The following is a 21722-nucleotide window of genomic DNA, read 5'->3' as shown; positions in this document are numbered from 1 at the left end:
TTTTTTGAATGGAAAAAAAGGCTCCTATAATATTGATTTATAAAATATGTACTTTCAAACTATATAATTTTCGATAGGTATGTATAAAGGTATAATATGTAATATGCTATATATTATGTAATTTTTAAACAAAATACAAACATTAACTATCATTTAGATCAATTATTACATAATTTACTTTCAATATCATATCTATTTAAAATCGGAATAGCTGACAATCACACGAGTGAAATCTGTGGTAAAATGCTAAATGAAATTGTATTCCAATTTTCTACCGGAAAATTTTTTTATTTTAATTATATGTGTGTTTATATCACCTATTAGAAATACTAAATCACAAAAACAATTTTTTTTCAAATACTTTCTTTATTTTCAGTGATTTTTTTAGATTAAATTTTATAATGAGATAAAAATTATTTACTTAAACTTCACGAAGACTCGAATCGAGGGCACATGGTATAGTTGCAAGTTCCCCCTGCTCCTTACTTCGCCAATATTGACGTGTATGTTATGTGTTTGCGCGAGAAAAAGTATTATAGTCTAACACGATCTTGTATGTGGTTTAGGTATGACCAGAGACAAGATATTTTTAGAACATGCTCAGACACCAGGCAATTAAAAATAAAAACCAATAATTCACCTTTGACACGCAACTCCGTATTATAATATAGCCTCGACATTTTAGCAGTTAACATGATATCATTAATAGTCCGCAAGGCTATACAGACATTTATTTCGGGGAAACAAAATATGTATTTATTTATAATAATATTCGCCAATATTTATAATTATTTTGATAAATGTGTTGAAGAAATTTATTGATGAATCAAATCCCATGAACCCCCCACCCCTTCAAGATACATCATTTAAGCGTGACTTCGGTCTTCAGCTTTCATCATCGCGGTACGAATGTTTGTTTTGCACTATTCGGCTTTCCACACACGAATATTACTAAGAAGTAGACCTATGCACATTTTATGCATTTTGAAACGAGTTTTTCGCCCAAAACTTGGCAAATAAAATCCGTTTGGCGGCGGCACTTAAGATTTGGCGGTATTATTATAATGTATATTATACTATTATAGGTATGTCGTTTATCCGCGTGTGTGGTATAAGGTCTACGGTAAATATATATATATAATGTGTATATTATATAGGTACCTACACATTTATCATATGGTCGCAGGTAGACGCTGCGTGTTGTTTCGCTTCTCACTCCCATGCGCACGAACGGCCCGTGACTCGCAGAGTGCGAGAGAGAGTTAGCGAGCGAGTGAGAAAAAAACAGGGTACATAAATTAACGAGGACGAGCGCGTAGACATTGTATATGGGTAATATGTGCGCATGCCACTGCGGCAGTTTAAGCGTAGACGCCGTTGTGCAATCAGGTCGAAAAATCCTATTGAATCAAGGCCGGTGAAGGGGTGGACGAGACGCCTCCATGAGAAAGTAAAGATTTCGGTTCCCATTGTCGTCGGTCTTTGAGGTCGAAAAAATCGGAAAAAAAATTGTTCACCTCATAGTTTCTGGTCGACCCTGCAGAACGAACGCAATGCAAACGTTGTAAAAATACAACATAATAATACACAAAACAGTGTATGCTCTATACCCAACCCATACGTTTGTACGTTGTGTTATTATTACTCTAAGTGGTATATAGGTACCTAGGTACACACGATCGTATTATTATGATGTTGTTTTGGTCGGTTAAAAACGCGTTACAATTTATTGAGATGTCGATGTAGTGAATATTGTTTGTACAACTGTGACTTATCAAAATATCATCACGATAATAATATTATTATTATGTTGTGCTGGGGCATTGTATTATACGTATATATGTAGTATATCATAAACAATATAAACACAAGTGGCGAATATATTATTATAATATACTTCTTATGGTTTTATAATATAAGATTCATCGACTCATCGTACAGAATAATAACCCAAGACTTTTTTATATGCGAATCCGTATATACTTTATATTATAATGTGTACACGTATATACATGGCACTTAAACTATATACAAACTCATTCATGACACTCGCGCAGTGGCCAGTGGATCCAAAAGAACAAAATTCATGCTCACGCTATACAGTAGCTGCCGCTGATACATTATTTATCATTATAGTCGAGAGTGTAATATATTATAGAGTTGAAATTTCGTGATTACTGTTGTAGCACCTCCTTGATATTATTATATTATATCATTGTTCTTGCAACTCCAATGTAATGGTTAAATTATTATGTACACGTTTAAAATATCTGTCAAGTACTTCATTAAGTCAGTCGTCTTGGTACTCGTATATAAGTCATCGTTTTCCCGTAAGATGAACTGAACTTGTTGGAACCTGATTTCAATCATTCGTGTACTCACGTTAGAATTGTATAATTTTTTCACTTATACTCAAAAAATTATTTTAAATACATTGCACATTAGGTAAATACATAAGAATTGCATATCTCCTCTCTCCAGAAAATTCTAAATCGTGAAAAAGTATTGTAATTTTTTGATTTGGCGTACGTTTATTATTCATAGCCACGTTATATCATAATATTGAACATACACGTACACATAATGTAATATAGGTAATATATCAACGCACTATACGATGTTACCATATTATTATAGTCGTTTAACATTATTTTGCCGATAAATTGATGTTATTTTTCAGATCCAATAAGCCCCCCCGTTTGTTTCCAACGTATTGTATAATATTATAAGAGCGTATTTATATGGTTACATAGGTTTTTGAAAATATAATCGCTCGTCACATGTACGCATACACAGATAATATAGTGTGTTTGATTCGTCGCGACTTACATTATTATAATAAAATATGTAATGTCGTTATGTCGAGTGCGACGTAACGTTACGCAACGAAGACGACAGTTATTGAAATCCTCTCGACTTTTTTTTTTTCAATCGCATTATATACTTACACTATTAATATCATTATTATTTAAAGTTAATGACGCGTTCGATACTGAATGATTGGAAAGCGGAATATACGTATACGTATTCGGTCGTTCTCCCTTTAACACGATATATATTTTTATTCGCCGGAACATCTGTGCGCGTGTAACTGGTTTCGATGGAATGGAACGGAATAATAAAATAAAAAAAAAACCAATCCATGCGCGTTTGCGCTGCAATTCTGTGTCAAGTCCAATAATTATTATCATCGGAGACGTTGATCGATCTGGGGGAGGGGAGAGTGCCCCATTGTTCGGAAATTCTGTTGGCGGTATAGTATTTCGGTTTTTCGTCGACATTTGTCACGGACACAATACCCTCCATATAGGTAGGTACGCTAACACACTACCACACATCGTCGCCGTCGAAATTTTGCCGGTTTAACTGGTTTACCCCCACAATATAACATAATATATAATAATAATATGTACACGTATATTTATATGCGATATGCCCTCCACAGTGTTTCTGTGTCTCCGTGCGTACCTCCCCACTGCACTAACCCACCCATATTCGCCTGCACGGCGGCCGTCGCGTTCGGCTCTCTCGTTTTCCGAATAATGACGTTTTCGATTCAACAAGCTAAACGTTTCTATTATCGACCGGGTAGAGTCCCGCTGCGAGCAAAGGCCCACTGCTGCGGGCACAGGGTGTCCTAATGTCGGAATTATTAATGACGCCCCGAGTGCTTGCGTATATATATATAAACCTAAATATAATATCATACCAGCTACACACTGCATACACACAATCGTACCTTATGTCCTTACCTACATATACATATTATATATTTATATGTGTGCGCTGTGTTTGCCGACTTCACCTGGCCCCGCCGCCGTCGTCGCCACCACCACCACCACGGCTACCGGGTGCTGCAATAATTTTCTGCGTCTCCCCCTCACCACGCCGTCAAAACCGTGTCGCGTATTACAAAAGCCGCGCGTTATTAATAATCGCCGTATATCCTATTGTAAACCCCGCGCTTCACCGCGTCGCAACAGTTAATACCTATCTATATCTACCTATCTACCTACCTACCTATATGGCTATATAAATACATATTATATTATAGAGATATAACTGAGCATACGTATGCATGCGGTGCCCCCCCACACCGACCATCAGCAGACCCTGCCGCTACTGCCGCTGCTGCGGTGGTGCTCGTTGCGAACAAGTCGTCCACAAGAATGCACACACCAAAAAAATAAATAAAGTACTTAAAACACTAGGTGTAGTGGTGTGTAATACTATACGCAACGGTGCGGGTATAATAATATACGCGAGATATGCCGGTCCGTCGAGCGGGTCGTGGGGTCGCGGAAAGACTCGAAAACAGATATCGTACAATATGACGACGATGATGATGATGATGATGATGATATTGTATTACCACGGTCGTGCCGGTCGCATACGACTTTACCCATACGTGTACACTGTACGCGTGTACCGGTATACCTATAAGACAACGACCGGATCGTCAAAAATAATAACGTACAAACGTGGTTTCGGGCTTTTCTACAGCAACAGAGGTTTTATACTATATTATTTTGTCGTCAGTGAATGTTTCGGAGATACAGCGATATGCAACTCAATATTGTATATACACTATACAGTAATAACAGTCTCAGGCCCCACGACGTAATATTATATCTCGTTCGGATCACATCACTGCTGTTCCGCGCTCACATCTACAAAAAAGGTTGCGGACACACAAAAAAATATCAAGAGAAGAAAAAATTGAAAGAAAAAACATACTATACCTATCTAAATACCGACGCTACAAGTACGTTGAACTTGTACACATTTTTTCGTCCTATATTTATGTATTTATGTGCACCTATATAAAAGTATATATATGTGTGTGTGTGTGTGTGTGTGCGTAATGTACAAAACGCTCGACTGTACATGCACCTATTTAAACGTCTCCACGGAATATACACATACACATATATTACGTGCGTTTGTGAATTAGAATTAACCATTGTGTGGTAATATATATATGTAGGTAATATTTTTGTTTCGTACGACTGCTGCAGCTGCACCGGACAATATGTTTTCGTCGACACCCGATCGCTGCCGATACACGCATTTATTTATATAATATCTCGTATTATATTGTAGGTACTATTAAACATCCCAACTCTGATATATTATATTATTATTTCGTATCGCGGCGTACAATAATATGTTCACTTACCGTTGTCGTTTTTACATATTATACGTTGCTATCACTACACTATATATACGAGCTATATTTACGTATTTTACAGTCGGGTATTTCGTCACTGTTCAGTTGCAGCGTTGCAGTGGGCTGCACACGACGACGGGTGGGAATGGTGAACTCAAAGTATGTGTGTGTCTGTTTGTATATTACAGAGAACCAAAGAGTGAGAGAGGACAAAAAAACCTATACGTATATGTAGTATATTGTATATATAGTGTATTAGTGTGCTTATAGAACTATGGAAGCCTCGTGCTCGCCTATATAGATTTGGTGCGTCGTACGAACAACAAGTGTGTTTGTATATGGTTTTACGTGGCACGAGAGTGTATATAGTGTACACAGAGTTCAGTGGAAAACGCGACGTCATTCGGCGGTCGAATTTGAGTTTAGACAAATGACCGAAACGCACATCTTGTTTGTGAAGTGTTAATATACGGTGTTACAGTGTTTGTTAAAATATTATATTTTTATTACAATTTATAAACATATAACGAACGACGGTTATATATCATTATACATTCATGTTTACTGTCAGACGAACTCGTCGGGAGCTTTCTATAACGGGCTTCGGCGCTTCTTTTCGCGGCATCACTACAAGTAAGGAGTAAAATGTGTTTTTAGGTTTTTGCACAAAACTTTTTCTATTCGTTTATATTTTATGAAGAGATTATCGTTCAATCTGATTTGATTACTTTTCCGATTCGTTTTAATACACTTTTTTATCTTATACGTATACAACAATACGATACGGAATTGACTTTCCTGAGCGTAGTTTGAAAACGTTCCTATATACATCAAATATTTTATTATTAAAATCGTATCTGCGGTCTCGCCTAAGCATATAATCAAATATCGACGAAAGTCGTGATTATTTTGTTTTACCAACATCTCGAGAATAACCGAAAGAAATTAATATATTTTAAGTTTAAGCGGAAACAGAATTAAGGTTAAAAATACATGTTCATTAAAAAAAACGCACTAATAATTCACTGCGTTGCTATACACTTGACAGTAGATGAAAATTAATATTTCGTATTAGATACATACTATTTTTAATTATTAATAGTATTTTTTTTTTAATATTTCCGATACTAGACACTTGATTCCGAAAAAATATTAATTTTTAATAATTTTTAACTGACCACAACTCACGCTATTTTAATTGTGACCATCCAACGAATAATTAAGATCATAATATTATCTCTCTATACAATCTACTATAACCTGGTAGATTTCAGTAGAATTAATTATTTTCTACGTCATACAGTCGGTCGGAACTTAATCAAACGTCGGTACAATAAAAATATAATAAATTGTGATCATCGATCGCCACAACGCATAAAGAGGTTTAAATTCCATAGCATGGCCCAATTGTAATGGAACAATCTGCTTGTAGTACAGGTGATATTTCATACGTGATATACCTATATATATATAATACAGACGGTTTATCGTAACTTCGCGTAGTATTGTCAGTACGATAATTACGTATCAGAGATTCTAAAAAAAATCGTAATCCGACTGAACGCGAAACAATCCAACGTGTCTATAATAATATTAATATATTGTACGCGCGATAACAAAGGCACTGCGATGCGTACAGAGAGACTTAGAGATTTTGTATGATTTTAATTAACGGCACGAAAAAAACGGACGGATACGACCAGTCCACCCCGTTCGCGATCGTAGTTGTCGTCGTGAAGGGGGTGGCGGTGTGCTATTATATAATAATTGAACGGCGGCCGACGGTTTTGCTAAAGTTTAACGCTCCCTCCTCGCCACAACATCGCTTCACCAAAACACTGCACAGTCGTTTCCCCCACAGCGTCGCTGAGCTGGCTCTCGTCAGAGAGAGAGAGAGATCACTATAATAATATTATATAGCTCTCGCTCTCACACGCACGCATTGCACCCTTCGCCCACTACTACTTAGTGGAACCAGTTGTGTTATACCTATCGAGAATAGAATATTATTACTATACACAACATATACATGAGTGTATATCGTTATACACACATAATATATATATATATATAAATATATATCCTTATACGTTTATGTGTTTGGATAATAAATATATGTGTGCGTGTGTGTGTGTGTGTAATATATTATATACGTTTAAGTACGCAAGGAGAATACATTGTGAAAGGGGTGTGGTGGGGGATGGGTAACTGCGCTGTTATATTTATACACATACACACGCATAACTACATAAGAATAAAACGCAGTTTACTGCAGAGCGTTGCTCGCACAGACGCACACATAGTACGTACACGCGAGCACACGATTGCGGCGCGTACAAGCACTGAAACACATACAGATCATCTGCGGGCTTTGAACCCGCGAGGTGTACCCGCCGCGTACTCTGCTCGTGTACACCAATCTCTATATATACTATATATATATTATAATAATATATATATATATATATATTTTATAATATGTCCTTTGTTCCATATGCATAGCCCATGATATTATACCGTTTTGACGTCGTCGTCGTTAGTCGCAATCGCAGATGGCACACTGCTGCAGTGTTCTACGTAATAACGCTCGCGAGTGTGCATTGTAATATATATTATAATATTGTGTTGTTTTTTTCGGGGGCGGCTAGGAAAACCGGTCCCCGTGGCGGGGGAGCGATTTTTGAGGGTTTTCCTCCGAGGAGCTGTGGGAGCTGCGCGCGGGTCAGCTGAAGCTGGAGGGTCAAGTGGTATCTCCAGCAATGTGCACACGCGGGCTCGACGGGGTGAGAGGAGTACACATCACCCCGTGACCGTTTTCTTCGCGTGTTTGCACAATAGTGTAATCCGATATTATATAATATTGTAATATGTTTATGGCGAGGTCAAAGGGACGTGAGAAACGAAACGTTTGGTAGCGGCCGTGTGCATATTATTTTAAGCAGCAGTCGCATTACGATTACATATATATATTATAAATGGCTGGCTAGCTCCTCGCTCGCACAACGCCTAAAAAAAGGGCGCGACTGGAATAAAAATATTTTTCGCCGACCAGCTTGAATTTTAAATTTCATAAATTCTATTCATTCTATTTCACCTATGTTATAATGAACTCCAAATACACATGCATAATATGTCCAACGACCTTTTTTGAGATGGGGTTGTATATTATAGTATACCTTCACTATTCATACTTTAGTCTTTAGACATCGGAAATCTAAAAAATATTCTTGATTCAATAGTGTACAATATAATATAGTATATTTTCAAGACAGGACAATTTTTTATAGAATTTGTTATCATGTGTTTGAGAGTTTCAAAATACATTAAAATGCACATGTCTGGACGTGTTTTTATTCACGTAATACGCATGCAATTGTGTAATATTTAAGTACATTACATGTATTTTTTAATTGACCTCGGTGTTATTACGCGAACTAGTTCATGGGATTTGTAAATTAAATTATTCATTTGTTTGTTTTGTTTTGTTTTTTTTTCTAATTGAACTTGAACTATATATTATTTTTGTATTTAATCTCTCAATATACACCGTCATTATACGTTAATATTCTAATGATTCACAACAATACAGTCGTCTTTGGTATGCAATATTAAGGCTTAGCTGTAACCTGTAAGGTTTCTGTCAATCACCTTGTTGAATAGGTTTATAATATTATGTGTATTATACGCTTTAGACTATAGTCACTTGTCAACACTTTTAATTTCGTTATCTACTGCCCATAATATAGTGTATCCGTCGTGATTTGTACTACGATTTACATTCTTTCTACTAGCTAAATCGACAAACTCGATCCCATTATTCATTGTATATTTGTATCCAAATACGTCCGACGCAGATAAAACCAATCGACCAAATACTTATAAGTAGGTGTATAGTATGGACGCACCACAGCTTCGCATGGATAAAAATATTTTGTGAATCCGTATCTCCACATTCACAGTATTTATTTTATTTTATTTTATTTATTATGTATTAATTATTATTTTTATTAGATTTATTTTATAACCAACAATAACATTTTTTTTTGTATATTATTTTTATAAAATAAAGATTGGTTTTCAGTTCATTTTAGACGTGTGACGAGTGCCAATTAACCTTGAACTACTTTGTACATTGAACTTTGATAGGTTACTGGTCATAGGTGTAGTGTGACTAAATTTAATATTCATCTATTCATTTTTATCCTGAAAGTTTCACAGTTAGACAATTTTGGAACGAACAATAGCTCTGTGTACTGTATATAGTGAAACAGAAATATATATACTTCATAATGTCATATTATTGCTATGGCTTAGTGTTGACAATACTACGAACACTATACACTTTTAATACAAACATAATGTAAAATAATGAAAGTACTAAGTAGTCGGTAAAACATTTTTTTATTTACATTTTGTTCTAATATAGTTCTGAGAATTTGAAAATAACGTTTAATTTTCGTAGAAATTTTGCTGTTAAAACCGCGTAAAATGTGTATAAAAACACACCCCCGGATTGAGAGAAATCCGCTTATCCACCCATAGTTTTTTCCATCTAAAATATTCTGAAAAATTAACGGCGTTTAAACCACTGTACGCGTGAATTTTCCACGAAACATATATAGTTAAAAGATTAAATGAACCGGATTTAATGACGAAAACGGAATTCCATATCATTAAAAAGCCACGTTTACGTCATTCGTCAACCGCTGCAAAATATATTAGTTGTATGACTTGTATGCATATAAATAACTTGGGTCCACCACTGCAAAAGTATACGCAATTTTTTATACCGAATATTTCTCACACTGCTGCAATGTCGCACTGGTGTTTGTGTGCGCGATCGATACTTCCGGAGCCAAGAGCGAAAGTAAAATCAATTGACCGAGTCGCATACATTTGCATCTATTTAACGAAATCAACATTATTATAATCGTGTTGTATTATCGAATAAATTCCACTATTTCAGTGAACGTTTATTTTGTCGTTTTCTTTCGTAATAGATAACGTGTTCAGTCCTGCAGCAGCGTGCAGGTGCAGTTGACGTGCGCAGGTTAGCTGGTTTTACCTGCTACAGTATACACGATGATTTATATTATACGCGACGATTTTGTCGCCACTCTTTGTTTTCTGCGTTGTGCAATTTACAATAATATTATGTGTGGCGCTTTCCTAAGTGTATTCGATCGTCGGACCACAACCGGCGTGGCCGCGTGGGCGTCCGGCCAACTGATCCGACAGGATTCTTCGCATGTGAATATTATCCAACGATTCGGTAGAAAATCGATACTTCTCGTCTCGTCAACACTGCACAATTACGTAGTTTATTTCGAAAATAAGAAACTCGTCGGTTATATATACTTCGATACCTATATTGTAATAACGGTCAATTGTTATTTGTTCTGGTCACACGCCTGCTCCGACATTAATTTTCTGGACGACATCTTATAAATTATAATGTATGGTCTGCTATCGGTGGGGTATGGTTTTTGACACGCCTGATGCAGCGTTAAACCGCGTTAAAACTCTATATAAACGATCTTTTGAACCCGAAATCGTCATTCGTCACCGATAGATCGATTATATTCGAATATTAGCGATTTCTTCTCGAGTCGGGCAGTCACATAATATGTATACGCTTTTTTGATTATTGATTAGGTATATACAGCATTCTTTGTACTCTACAGAGTTGTTTCGTCGTCGTCTGCTGCAGGAACGTACAAAATCATAAATCCAAAAAGGTCGCATCGGAGTACCATGTGTTATACATATACCTATATATATTGTATACATTGTAAATAAGATATAATATATTATATTATAGACGTTCTCCCACGTACGGGCCAGACCAGAGACCAGACGTAACCCGAACCACGTCGTGCGGGCACCACACGTGCAGTGTTTTTCGGCCGACATTTCCTCTCTTTCGGCGACGTACATAATAATATATTATGTATATAGAACGCAGAGGAAACGCGACACTTACGCAGTACGACGACACGTGTGAAATGCGCACCTCTCAAACGACCCTGTGGCGGCCGAACCTCCCCGCAGCACGCACACGGTTAAGTGAGGACTGGTGATGTGTCTTTTTCTCTCTGTGCCTCTGTCTCTCTTTCCGTCTCTCTAATGACCCACCGAGACACTTAATATTGTGCTATCCGTTTTTTTTTTTTGCTTTTTACACTCAACGCGCGCCGAACGAGGACGTATAATATTAATATTATTATGCACACGACGAGAAGCCTTGTGTCGCCGCGAACTATATACGAAGACGACGATGACAACAAAGCCGGTTATTTCCGCCGCCGCCATGTAACACTATACATAGTAATATAGTATATTTTCCGGAGTATAAGACATTATGCACTGCACGCTCATCTTTTGGTCGCCTGCCGTAACATTGAAAACGATAATTATTATTATTATTATTTGTAGTTCGAAATGCACACTTACCTCTGTCTATAACACAATATTAATAAATAACATTATGTCCACTACAAACGGACCGCCACGCTCCGTAACAATGAACCGACGACACACCGGACACGACCAGCGCATCCGTATCTACCTCTACATTGTGCGTATATTAGGTGCAATTAACAATAAACTAAATTACAATGTTATATTGTTATGATCGATGTGTATCATAATATTATATTGATAATATTGTGTAGGAAATGCGGAATTTCTGGTTTGTCATCGTGTGCAATCTTTCATAATACACGTAACACTCGATTAGCATTTTCTTCTTCTGCTGCTGTTGCTTCTTCTCCACAACCGGTAGTGTCATTCGCGAGAAAAAATTTACTGTACGTCTGTTGTCTATAAATCATAATATTTTATGCACTGCGTTCATCGGAGGTTTCTCGCGTAATCCACCCACCGACCAACACGTTTTTCGCGCACCGCTGCGCACAGTTGAAAACATTTCCATTTTTTTCATCATATATATTTAAGCAATGTAATCGATAACAGAGGTTTTTCGAGTATACGTGATAAATATTAATACACATCGTGTAATATTTAATGTGCACTATCCGATGATAGTATAACGATAAACACTGCGAAAAATATGATAGTATATCATAACAATAATAATAATAATAGTAGGCTAATTTATTGTGTTATACATCCGAGCGCCTAAGCGCAACGTATAATAATAATAACTTTTATCGTTTGATAAGAAAAAGTAATAAGGCGACTGAATAATTTATTTTATTAATTATTATGGTTACGTGGTCGTTTTTTTCATTCATTATAAATTATAATTATTATATCATTATATTGACAAACTTAATTGAGTAGCAACCAACTTTATGGGTCCTCGCGCAGAGCAAAGGCTTTTCTACTTAAAACTGTGATAGTATTTATAAATTATATATATGGGTATTATATTATATACGGTAATATTATTATCTGCGTGTATTTATGATTTCCGTTCGCCGCAGAGTCCGTCTTTGGTCACAATATATAAAAGGTGGCGGCGGAGAGTGATAAATTAATGGCTCGTTGAATGGTTTTTCCGAAGAAGATTTAAGTCCACAAGTCTCCGCGCGGCGGTGGCACCGGTGGGGGAATGATTTATCGCACGGGAAAAGAACCGTTTCCGAATGTACACCTATATCTACTGGACGGCGAGACGCCGTCGTCGCGCGTCGCCGAAGTATTAAAAACTTCTTTAGTCTCGACTTTTTCTCCAGTTAAGTCGTGGAACAGGAACGTCGGCGGGGCGATGGCCGGCGGACGATGCAAAGTGTAACAAAATCGTAAAACCCATCGGTGCGTAACGAAAAGTCGCTCTCGGTCTCTCGAGCTTTATCCTTCGTATGCTGTGTATAATACATATATTTTATGCACATTATTGTAATTGGCGAGCGCTCTCACGTGTAGGTACATATTATAATATATTATGCTGCACATAAGTTCACGCACACGATTGATGTCCGGAAGATTGGCATGGCGAGGGTATTGGAGGGGGGCAAAGTAATAGTACGCAAAGAGAGGTTTTTTTTTTTTTTTTTAATTAGAATCGTTAAACATTACTATGACGGTTGGTTCGTGCCAATAAACCACGTTTCTCTCTCCGCTTTCTGCAGCGGTAGTTATTTCAATATATCAAAACATGCAACAAATGCGAACCATTTAGATTTATACTATTATATATTATTATTGTTGTCGCACCGCCGCCGCCGAAGCAGCTCTATTGTTTCGATATTTTTCCATACATTATTATTATTATTATTGTTATTAGTTATTACTATCATCATCATAATTATTGTACGAGTTTTATTGCAAGCACAATGTGTGTTCTTCGACGTTTTAATTACGACAGTAATAATGTAATAATTATATACTATCGTGTAATATAAAATATAAATATAGCATATGATCATATTATATAAAGTTGTATTTGTTTATCATTACTATTATTTTTTTATTGTAAATTGTCCGGATGTTTATGACTTAGCGTGTCATCGATGGCGTCGACGACGACGACGACGATGACAACGACGTATGTTCTCTGAGCGAATCGTAGGTATATGATATAATATTATTGTCACGAAAATATTCTCTCTCCGACTCTTTCCGGTTTACGTTTGCGTACATTTTATTCAACATGATAATATTTGTACGTGTACAAGCACGGCAATTATATTGTTTATGTGTATTACAATAATAGTGTTGTAGTAGGTACTATATCTTATTTTTTGTATACTTAAAAGTTACTATGGCAGCGTGCGCGCGTTCAATGCTCATTCGTCATCCTCGTTTTTCGTTTCTTTTCCATATATTATTATAATTTATTAAACAATATGTGTGCTTTTCATATTATTTGTCATCGCGTTATTTCACTAAAGTACTTATGTATTATGATTCATAATATTATATTTTGTTATACAATGGTATCATTAGCGCTGGTTCTTTTTGTACTGTACGTGTAGGTATCTGCATATACGTTTTTATTACTTGTCTTTTCGGTAGTAATTTTTTTAGACCAAACCTGTACAAATATTACAAACTCGGTGAAACACAATAATAACATGCGTGTATAAAATGCCTTTTGAAACGTTGTAGACGGTATTAAATATTAATCATTAGATATTATCGATATGTTCGTGTTTATCCGTCTTACGACACAGAAATAGAAATACTTTTATTCCACGTATTATATATCATGTTTACAGCAGTGTACAAATTATAGACTCTTGTTCTGTAATGATAATAGTATGTATGCACACTCCCGTAGCTGCGTATGCACTCGATATTACTTACTCATTCGATAAAAGTTGAAATGTCAAATGAATAACAAATATTTACATAATATTTATTTTATAAACACGGAAAATAAAGCTAAATAACATCCAGATAACATGCAGAAATAACATAAATCAACGTAAAAATATAACTAACAGCAACGTATTAACTATTTAATCTCAGTTTTGGACGAAACAAAATACTTTTAATAATATTCATAGTATTTATTAAATTTGTTTAAGTGTTTTAAATCCAAAGTAAAATATTTGACAGTTTACAAAATAATCGTGTAGTCTACACTGTTAAATATAAACTGCAGCCAATCTCACTTCATTGATCGTCAAAATTATCGATTAAAATAATTTAAATTTTATTTCAAAAAAAAAATTGAATATTGCAGAAAGAATTTTATTTTATTAAAGACCACGTTTGCAAAATATACTCGTATTCACTAGATTTGTTATCATTAAAATAAATTTAAATTGCATTTAAAATAAAATAAAATATTGAATTATATAAATAGTGTACACGAGTGGCGAGACAACGAACAAATATGAACGTTTTAATTTGTAGATAATACTATTGTCCTATTGTCTTATTGTACCACGAGTACACGACATTCGTAAAAAATTGGAAAATATTGAAATCTCTCTTCTTGTCACCGATTCGCACACATAACACCACTGTAAGACTATACAGTGCTCTGAAATATTCTACCGGTGCGGTGTAATGATGGATTGTCGATTAACGGTGTGTACACTAGAAGTGCAATCGATTACTAACGTCCAAGCGCAGATCCATAACATATTTTCGATAAAATTCCAGCTTATACCTAAAAAACAAAAACTCACTGTTTTTTTTCCTACATATTTTACAAATAACGTGTACCAAACATATACGGTCCACGAGGAGGGATAATCGCCCTTTGCCAACCCCCACGCGCCACATTCATCCGAGTTATCGTATGCTCAGCGAACGGCCGACCCGCGATGGCGGTGCGTAAATGTAACGGGTGGACATTTGTTTTCTATTTCGGTGGCGTGGAAATGAAAAATAATGAAATTACGTCGCGTAATCAATGGCCGGTCAAGCGCGGTCGGACGGACGGTTTGTCGGCGCGGCGTCGGCGGACGGCGGTTACGACGGCTGCCGGTGGGGGACGGCTAGCGAAGGAAAACGCGTGTCCCGGTAGAGCGCGCTGCCAGTGGCGCGTAGCCGGCGCGCACTCGGTCCCATCACCTGGGCTACCGGGTCGCCGCCGTCACCACCGCGCCACGGCAGACGATCACGCAGTTTAGTTGATCGGCCGGTTCCCATACCGTCATTCATGCAGACGTCGCTTACGTGCGCGAGCCGGTTCAAAAAAAAAAAAAAAAATATTTCACGTTTATGTTTTTGTTGTTAAGTCGATGGAAATAATAAGTTTTAATTTTTTTTCACTTTTAAATTCCGTACGTGTGTGTTAGTCCGCTGTTAAGTTTTTTCTCATTATTATTGATTTTTTTTTTTTACTTTCCTCGTGATTTAAGAACATATAAAAAAAAAAAAAAATGAAATAAAAAATGTTCGAGTGAAACACATAAAGGAAATTTTCAGTAATAACAAAATCGTCACGATCGCACGCGCGTGTGTGCAACAGTATAGTTGTTATATTTTGTTTATTATCAAATAATTTTTCCTCGCTCGTTTGTTTGTTTGTTTTATTATTATTATTATTATATTTTTTATTTTTATTTTATAAGTGTTAAAAGTGTTATTATTATTATTATATTATTATAATTTTTTTTTTTATCATTCGTTAAAGAATCCGCAAGTGCGTTCGTTTTCGATCGGTGAGAAAAAAAAATACACAGAGCAGAATAATAAGAATAACACGCGCGCACGCTGTACAATCGCGCACCGCAGGACTTTGGTGGTAAGTTGTCGTCGCCATCGTCACCGCCGCTGCAGTCGCGTCGGCCGTACACACTTGCACGCACGCATCTATTCCCACGTTTTTATCGCGCAAACGGAATTTCCTTGTATCCCGCTTAAATTTGCGCCGCGTGCGTGTGTGTGTGTGTATTTTAACGTTAATTTAAAAATATAGATATATTTCGCGCGCGAACGACGTACACAACGATAATGTGACACGTTATGATAGTATTATTGTGTATCTATACCGTGTTATAAATTTAGCCCGACTAATGTGGAAAAATTTTGTTCATGTTTCAGAATGGAATTGAGACGATCGAATTGCTGTAATTTGTTGAACAGTGTCAAAGGTAAGAGACGTTTTCACGATAATAATATTATTATTAGTATTTAGTTATTGTTGTTGGCTAGGAGGTAGTGTAGATATTAAGATATTTCTCCACGTTCGATTTCGAGTTTTTGCGTCCCTTTTAGTAGTAGGTACAATAATAACCCTTAAGAGCGTGTTATATTCGACGAGTGAAAAAATGTTCTTTCGTAGGTAATTCTTATTGACCACGACGTTGAATCTACCGACGGATCTCAACCCTCCCGGTGTGCATTCCACACAAGGTGTATTGTTGTAGGTTTAGGGGGTAGTTTTTAGTCGTTGGCAGGTAAAAATCAGCTGGTCCTTTGTGCACGTTATGTACACGTCCTCCTCCTCCTCCTATTAGGCGACGATGGAGCCGGCGCAGGGCCCTTGACACGTTACGAACAACACTCGTGGGGTTTTGCGCAGTTGGCCGTCATATTATTATATAGCCATGCCCTTGTATCGCCGCCGAGGAAGTAAATTCATGTTTTAATACCGTAGTTAGTAGTTATTACTTATTAGTAACACGCGCACACATGCATATTACATCGTAGTCGGACGACGGCGATAGCGAGCACGTTTTGTTATAACTGACGGACGTCGGCACATATGATAAAAACAAAAAAATCAAAATAATGTACACATTTAGAATAAAAAAAAAATAATAATAATAATCTGCAGAATTTCGATAAACCGTGTTTCAACAAACGAAAATATCATATTATGCGTTGTTTTTGAAATAGTATTAATCGTTTCTGTCGAATCCGTCGTTTTTATTCATTCCCCTCTCTTAAAAATTTTCAAACCGATGATACAACACATCATAATCGCTGCGCACGTTCCCCGATTTTCGAGAACTCATCATAAGTACTTAATCTATGTCACCCGTCGACGTCGGGCGTTAAATTTTTTTTCCGTAAGACTAAATTCGAAAAACGAAAAAAAAACCACCCATACACGCGATCGCAACTCCTCTGTTCCAGTCATCCTGCCTGACTATTTTCCGCCACCACTAAATCGGTCTCCGCGATCGCAGTCGTGGATAGCTGCAGTACGCAGACGAGTATGACCCAACCGAGGTCATTTCGACCGAGAGAAAAGCGTAAAGCCTCGTCGTTCTATAGAGGAACAGGAGGGGGGGCACCAAGTCGGGGGAGACCGCATGGTGTGGGCGTGAGACACGTGGTCATTGTCTGCCGGCGGCCTTGTTTGAGGGGCGCCGAATACAATAACAACAATATTATCATTATTAATAATTTTTTTAACTTTTACTATTTTTTAAATGCTCAACTCGGTCGTGTGTTGTAGAATATATAAACTCGTGTACGACCGGTCGACAACCTTTGAGCGGCGCGCCGATTCGCCGACGGTCGCGTGCGACCAGTTTTTCGTCGTGAACGCTCGCGCGCTTTTTTTTTTTCTTTTGTCGTCGTACCGGCGGCGGCGACTACTGGCAGACGCGACAACATTGCCAGCCGACCGACCGACACGACCGGCTTATATAGACGGGGGTAGGGGCAAGGCGGCGGCGGCGGCTACGACGATGACGACGGTCGACCGAGGTTCTTTGTTTCGGACGGATGCTCTCCTCTGCCCGCCGTCCGTCGTCCCACACCAATTATTGTTACGGTCGACCGGCGCGGAGAGGCTCTGCCGCCGCCGCCGCCGCCGACGTCACGGTCCATCTCTGCCGAAGATATACCTTTGTCCTTCCAACAGGTCGACTACCCCACGTTTATATCTATATATCGTACGTACACATACCATACGCGCGGTACAGGTAATAACGACATTATGTATATACCGCGTTTAGGTACTCCCACACACCCACACATTGGTCGTGAGAAACCGGCGACGTCTTTGGGTAGATGATCGTATTTTTCAAAAGGGAACGAACATATATATATATTATACGCCGTCCGTGACGGGTGAAGAGTGTAATAGTAGCAGTAGTAGGGGGCGGACTTTTAATGACCTGCCGCCGGCTCGGAGGTTAGGGTCACTGCGATGTTTTTGTTTTCAAGGACGACTAGACTTTCTCCCGCTGTTGAGTAATGCGCCGCGGACGATTCATATCATAGTATCATACGCGTACCGTGTACGTGTTATTATTACTATTTTGTGGGTAATGCATGTGTCATTTGGTGATCTTCTATTACTTCGAAGAGTTTTTATCACTATATTTTATACTACTTAAACCCGACCGAATTTTAATAATCGAACACACATATTGTTATACCGATTTTGATTTCACGTGGTTTTTGATCGAACTCGGTTTTGAAACGTTTGCTTCGTACACAACCGTGAGGGCAGTGGTTAGGACTCGGTTTTTGGTGTCCTAAAAACATTTATCCGAGAAATAAATCAACAACGGTCCGAAAGCAATTTGTCGTAATGATTCGTAGTCGTCGTCGTCGTCTTTACTCGTTACATTCGTTTAACAAGCAATAACATAATACATTAGAGAGGTACGCTTCTGCAGTGTAATATTAGTTGGTTTGTAAGTTGTAGAAGTAGTAGCAGCAGTAGTATTAGTTGTTGTACAATAAAGACGTATTGGATTTCTTATTCGAAACACAATCGTGTAATAATAACGAGCGCGCGTATTATTTCATCATAATATTATCCTTAACGACATTGTATAATATCGTCGTCGTCCAGAGTCGTATTCGTATAATAATGTTTTTTTTTCTTGTAACTTTTTAAATAATCGTATCTTAAATGAGAAAAAGGTATGTACACGTTAAACTGAATATTATTTTGTAAAGTCTTTTACTCGAGGTGTCCCTGGTTATGGCCGTGTGCGTGTGTAATAAATAGAGCGACAATTACGTGCCGGGGCCACATGTGTGTAATCCGTCGGGTATATTATTCCTTTTCGTGCCTGGAGGGGTGGTCTTGACTAGGAGAGTGACAGAGAGAGAAAAAAACCGAAAAAGGAGAGAAAGATTACTACGATACAAACGCGACGGCGAGTTAATCCAAACACACATTATATTCTTCTTTGGGCCAAAAACCAGCTGGTGCCAAGCAAGCGTCAGCTACCGGGTGGTACACCCGTTTTCCTTCCTTTTTATTTATTTTTTTTTACCCATAGCCATATTTATAGACGCACACGGTCGTTGTCGTCTTGTGCATTTTATACTCCGACGGCGTAGTAACACACGTGGTCCGTCTCGTGTCGTATGTTTACATTTCAGTCAAAAACTCCGTTAATTAGACTTTTTTTTCTCCGTCGCGGTCGTAGTGTTTTACTCCGGAATTCCATTACATTTTGTTTACAAAAATTCATAATAAAAACAGCTCGACACCGGTGGTTTCCATGGCGTGTAATAGCCGTGAGATTGTAATGGTGGTGCTGGTGGCGTCGGTGGGATGCAAGGGGAGATTTAAAACGACCGCTCGACCTGTGTGTGTTTCTGATCGCTACATTTATTATTATTATTATTATTATTATCATTATTATTATCATTATCATTATTATACACGTACATAACGTCTGGAAGCGTTCGTGTGTTGTGTTTTTGAGAACGATAGAGGGTACAGTGGCACTCACACAGTCCACACATATTATTATTATACACATAACATACACACGTGTTGTGTTCGACGGACTACGACGATGTCGTTTCTCTCCGTCTCGTTTTATTGATCCCCTTTCGTCGTCGTCGTCGCAGCAATATATAATAATAATATGCGACGCGTCTGCACAGAGAACCTGGCTGGCGCGCGCGTTCCCAAAATACCCGAGGGGTTCTCAAAACCCGTTTTTGTTTACAATCGTTTCGATTTTATTGTTGTCGTGTATAAAATGATACGTGGTAATATGGTACACATTCGAACTGTTGCTGCTAGCTCGACTAGCGTTTTTTATTTAATACATTAAACAACAGATTTTTTAAGAACTAATGTTAATAATTAAAACAAGTGTCGTTAAAGACATTTGTTTCGATTTTTTATTGGTGCTCCAGAATAAAGATAATAATAATATTATTTACATGATATTTCGTACAAACCGTTTTACCCTCGTAACACCCTATATTCATCACTCGAAAACTGGTCGACCACGCCGTCTCTGTTGCTGATCCAGATGATCGTTATTAAAACTGGTCGGTAATAAACTCCAACCAACGCTCGTAAATGAATCTTCTACGGCGTGTCGGCGTTCGAGTTGTGTAGTATTTATGCTCTGTTGCAGTGCAACACGGCAATATCGTCCTTTCGGTGAAATATCCGTTGTACAAAACCAAAATTATTGGTTATGTCGTTAGTTGTGTCAACGAAAATTGTATTTTTTATCTACGGTGTGCACCATGTTTAAAAATAAATTTTTTTCGTTTAGTCGGAAATTCCACTGTGTTATCGTATAATACATTTTCAGTTCGATATTTTTGTCTGTTTTTATGTCTAATTTTTTTAAACTTGCAATATGTAATTAACATCAAATAATACCGGCAATGAGTGTATGGTGAATTAAATGACGTCACGGATGACTCAAGATAGTTTTCTAAACGTTTAATCACACGGTCGCGTGTTTCCCATAAAAATTATGTCCTCTGAGTCTTTGAATTAAAAATAAAAAACCTACACGACGATGTCTCGAACACAACAATATACGCTTTGTGCACATTATCGCGATCTTCGGGTGATTGCGCTAACACACGAACGCTTTTGCACCCGTCATCGACGTTATCTGTGTCGACCATCTTGCCCGGTACTTAGGATTCGGACGTTTTGCTTGACCAATTAATCTGGATTACCACTCGCGACCTGCCCGTCGCCCGGATACGTTAAGAGTTATCTCTCGCGTCTACTCCTGTCGGGTTTATTTTGTTTATTTATATCATTTCCTGGCAGGTGACACACACACACACACACACGCACGGGGTAATGTATCTGTAGGCAAGTCTCTAGTCCTCGACCGGCGTCGTCGCCCAAGTCGGGTTGAAAACTTTCGTGACGGCGGCGTTTTAAATTTATGCTAATATCAAATTTTGTAGTCCTCCGACGCACGTCGCACATGTAACA

At 37.7% G+C, this 21722-nt stretch overlaps 1 protein-coding gene across 4 annotated transcripts in view; it reads left to right on the top strand.

Moving 5' to 3' along the window:
- LOC114126135 (brain tumor protein) overlaps positions 1–21722 on the top strand; it is a 65429-nt gene that overhangs the window by 29572 nt on the left and 14135 nt on the right. For 2 of the 4 annotated variants that reach the window (XM_027990019.2, XM_027990018.2), the window contains exon 2: positions 16640–16689. The gene's annotated coding sequence lies outside the window, so the exon portion shown is untranslated. Of the gene's footprint in view, positions 1–5385; positions 5804–15612; positions 16341–16639; positions 16690–21722 lie in introns of those variants that run through there. The other 2 variants (XM_027990020.2, XM_027990017.2) reach the window with 2 other exon arrangements.

The sequence above is a fragment of the Aphis gossypii genome, chromosome 2 (genome assembly GCF_020184175.1).
Source record: "Aphis gossypii isolate Hap1 chromosome 2, ASM2018417v2, whole genome shotgun sequence".
In the NCBI taxonomy this organism is placed as follows: domain Eukaryota; kingdom Metazoa; phylum Arthropoda; class Insecta; order Hemiptera; family Aphididae; genus Aphis; species Aphis gossypii.
The sequence above is the reverse complement of the archived record's forward strand: the minus strand, read 5'-3'. Positions and strand labels throughout refer to the sequence as shown.